Below are 5,000 nucleotides of genomic sequence, written 5' to 3' on the forward strand. Positions count from 1 at the left end.
AACGAGCAAAACGTCCATATCACGTAATCAGCCATGACTTTGGACATCCTTGTCATAGAGACTACAAACTTTTTTCATATTTGAATATATGAGAATCAACGCCTATTAATACATATTAAGGTCAAAGCTCAAGGTCAAGCAAAAAGTCGAGAATTAAGCTGCCGCAGCGGAGGTCTGCGCTCTACCGGGTGCCGCTCTAGTTGCATATTTATCTGTGTAATTTTGTAACTTTTGATATTCACCGGCCATCTAAAAAGCACTACATCACTTTTTTTAGAAATTTGTGAATTACACGGTTGCACCATTTTTCGATAGCAATCTCTTCTTCACTGGTATTTCAAATGACCATTCTTTGATATCTTTGCATGCAGTGAAATAAATAAAAAGTATGCGTGTCTTTTTGGGGGGTGTGGCTGCAATTATATTTTTGTATGCGTGTGAAAAATATTATTATACACACGTAACCTTTTATACTTCCATTTCAAGTCTTCAAGTTAATCCTCCTATCTTTTATGGAGTTTTTCAATAGTCTGACATTGGAAGCTTATCAACAATGGCTTAACCCGCCTTTTCATGATTCTAGTGAGCATATATAACCAGGCAGTGTAAAGGTTAAAGGTTACTTAAGTGTGGTATCATCATCATCCTCATCATCATCATCTCATCCTACACCTATGGACGTAAAGGGCCTCGGTTAGATCTCACCAGTTGTGTTTATCTTCAGCTTTTAATTGAATACTTCTATATTTCACGCATCATAGTTCTCAATCATGTAATCCTGGGTCTTCCAACTCTTCTAGTGCCTGGTGGAGCCCAGTTGAAAGTTCGGTGAACCAATCTCTTGTGGGGAATGCGAAGAGCATGCCCAAACCATCTCCATCTACTCCTCACCAAGATCTCATCTACATATGGCACTCGAGTAATCTCTCTTATAGTTTAATTTCTAGTCCTTTCCTGCTATTTAACTCCCTATATTCTTCTTCTGAGGACTTTGTTCTCAAATCTACAAGTTCTGTTGGATATAGTTTCATTGTCATACCAAGAGCGGTATAGACAGGTCATTAGCCTCCCAATATTTGTATATAAAAAAACTTAATTGGTACCCAAGCGCTCTCCATCCCAATTATGACCAGGAAAAGCTATACTCCCCACCCCCCAGGTCAAAAGGTCAACAATGTTGTGTTGACTAATGAATACCTCACATTAATATCATGCTCGCGAAATCTATAAGCCTATATTTTATTCATTACATATGGGAGATATGGCGCTCTTCAGACGAGAGGTTTTCTCTTATGTGGTAGTCGTGATTTTGCTGTTGCTCCTTTTCTAATGCTATTTTCCAGTAAGTGATATGAATTTTCTTATCATTACTATTATTACTATCATTATTATTTTTATTTTTATTATTCTTATTGCTAACATACCGATTATTATAATTATTTATTATTATTATTGTTGTTGTTGTTGTTGTTGTTGTTGTTGTTGTTGTTGTTATTATTATGAATATTATTATGATTATTATTATTATTATTATTATTATTATTATCATACATTGCAAAAGGAGAGGTACACTGAATGTGATTACATTTTACAGAACATCATGACACATTTAGCACCCTGTTTATTATATACACAAAGATCAGTATCTTACGGCCTCTATCTCCAGTAAACCCAGACCTGCTTTTTATTCTGTACTGATACTGATGAGCCGCACGAAAAAAAAAAAAACGTTCGTGTGAAGACATGCTTCTTGACATACGAAAATATTCCGCTCGGATTCAATCTGCTCGTGTGAAGCAGTGTTGAAGTCCATATTGTAAGACTTCTTAGCAAATGCTGGATTTTCTAATGGTAATCCTCTTGAAGTTTCTTCTTGAATGTTCACAAGTTGTTGAAACTATCTTCTTTGTAAATTCTTATCCACTTTTAATCTAGCCCTATGTTTTATTCGTTAAATTGTGAGATATACGCAATGTTTCATTTAATATAAGAATCTTTATCAAATGAGCTATATTTTAATGATAATTTTCTTGAAGTTTCTTCTTGAATGTTCACAAGTGGTTGAAAATATCTTATCTTTGTAAATTGTCATCCACTTTCAATCTGGGTTTCACTTTGACCTCACCCGGATGGAAATTCGTCACAAGCAACCCATGTACCAGACTTTCCTTCAAATCAACTCTTTGTTCTTGTAGAATGAATACGACAAATGGAGCATGAAATTGTTTGAAAAGTATTCATCGACTGTTTCGGTTCCATGTCGGTAAGATTTATTTGTACTTCGATACAAATAATATCTTAGGAAAGGTTTAAATTTATTTTTACTGACGATTACGAAAACATTATATTCAAATAGTCTCATAAATTGATATGTTACAATTCCTGAATCGATCGAGTAATTATTTGATGGAAAATGTAAATAATTTGCAATGCACATAATCACGTTCATGTCAACTATTTAATGATAGGATTTCTTGCCTTGTATCTGTAGACAATAAAATAAATTATATTCGTGTATGCAATACGTATGAGAATTATAGCGATATCAACACTGAATGAGAGAAGCTATATTCGAAAAAGTCATTTCTAGACATATTTTACACATCAATTATTTTATTATAAAAAAGCAGTACCGTCATCATAACTATCTATTATCGCTGATATTAAGAATCACTTGCTGCCACCCTTATCTTTAAAAGACTACATTCTTACACTTCTTTGTATGCAAATAAACTTGATATTATAAATGTAGTGTTTATTTTCATAAAAAAAGAGAAGTCAACTTATAATGATATGATTCTGTTGTGTTTTCATTATATTTTTTTCAGGTTAAAGTTGCGTTAATTTTAGCTTTATAATTGATTCGTTTATTTGATATTATTTAATTGTAAGGTTTATGTAATCTCCTATACATAATAGAGAGCAAGTGTCTGGCTACATATATATATATATATATATATATATATATATATATATATATATATATATATATATATATATAGATAGACAGATAGATAGATAGATAGATACATAAATAGATAGTGCATTTATATATATATATATATATATATATATATATATATATATATATATATATATATATATATATATATATATATATATATATATATATATATATATGTGTGTGTGTGTGTGTGTGTAAATAATTATATACAGGTACTGTATTTATAAATGTATATATATATATATATATATATATATATATATATATATATATATATATATATATATATATATATACAAATATATACAAACACATATATGTATATATGATATATGTCTGGTCATCCTAAGCTCTCCCCGTCCCTCGGTTAGAGGTTAGAGGGAGTAGTCATACTCAAGTGAGAGTGAGTTGCGTGTGCTTGTGTGCATATCTATCTAAATATTTAACCATCATATTTGATAGGTTAGTATTCTATAACAAAGTGTCTTCTTTCGTGTTAATGTTTCACCTCATTATCTCGTGTCTTTATTTTCTTTTTTCATTTTGAAAAAAAAATTCTGTACTCTGATTTAATGGCCTCTATTCCAAAACGTTTTTATTTTCATTTTTACTGACGGAAATTAAAAACGTTGCGCTGTTGTTTTGCAATCGCATATACTGTAATATCCAACCAAAATGTTGATAATATTACCATGTTAAATTATACAGTCCTGCAAATGTAGATATAATGGAAGAGACACATACCATAAAATGATAGAATAATGTATTCTACTCCTACATCTCTCATGTCACGCACGCATGAAAAATTGTCAGTCACTGAAAATATAAAATTAGAATAAAAATACTCGTGAATAGAAGGTTTCACTACAGTAAGGATCTATTGCATTTTTTAAAATAAAAAATGCAGGATATTGTGAGGATAACTCCCGTTATTCAAGGTATCTTATATCTGTTTATGCATTTTAAAGTTCATTCTGTCTACTTTTCAGCCAATATAACTTCGTTCGCGCAATCATAATCTTAACTGGCCATATTTGCGAATGAGTAATAAACCCTTAGGGTTGTGGTGTCCTATGTGGTAACGTCCCTGAATGATGATCGCCAGACTGGTGTTTCAGTCCAGCTCAAACTCGGTAGTTCCTTTGAACGCTGCAACCTCACCATCCTTGTGAGCTAAGAATGGGGGGATTGGCGGAGTTATAGGTTTATCTGCTGATCATCAGTAGCCATTGCCTGGCCCTCCATGGTTCTAGCTTGGGTGGAGAGGGGATTGGAGATTGAGCGCTGATCATATGTATTTAAGGTCAGTATCTAGGGTATTTTCCTGCTTGGTAATGCAATGTCACTGTCCCTTGCCTCTGCCATTCATGAGTGGCCTTCAAAGAGGCCAGGAACACACAGAGCCCTGAGAAAATCAGCGAATAATAAATTTCTTCAGTGGAGATGAGGATTCTGCGTTGCACGATGTATTATTACATCTAAAGCCTAAGATTATGCTTTATCAGGGTGTTGAGCCTTCGTGTTGTTTGATCTCCCTTTTCAGCTCTGTGGGTTGGGCTGTTTTGCATATGTGTACAGGCCTGAATCGCTGGAATATGAGAGAGAGAGAGAGAGAGAGAGAGAGAGAGAGAGAGAGAGAGAGAGAGAGAGAGAGAGAGTTTCAGTTTTTATCGATTTATGCATGTGGTCTTTTAATAATTGATGCTGAACCCTGGAGAAGATGATGATGATATTATTATTATTATTATTATTATTATTATTATTGTTGTTGTTGTTGTTGTTGTTGTTGTTTTTACTTTAATGCATAACGTTATCACGTACAACTAGTGTGAACACCCAACACATCCTAAAACTCTACAGTAAGCTTGAATGACCTTGATGTACCCTTTAAGTTCAAATTTGGTTTTTCCTGCCTCACCATCTGGCAAACACTTGATAGTGCCAATTCCTCTTATTAGAGTAATGCAACGAGCAAGTAATTCTGGAGGTCAATGCTTGATGGCCATTTATCTGAACTCCTTTATTTGATTAAGTG

Source organism: Palaemon carinicauda, chromosome 11, assembly GCF_036898095.1.
Source record: "Palaemon carinicauda isolate YSFRI2023 chromosome 11, ASM3689809v2, whole genome shotgun sequence".
Taxonomy (NCBI): Eukaryota; Metazoa; Arthropoda; class Malacostraca; order Decapoda; family Palaemonidae; genus Palaemon; species Palaemon carinicauda.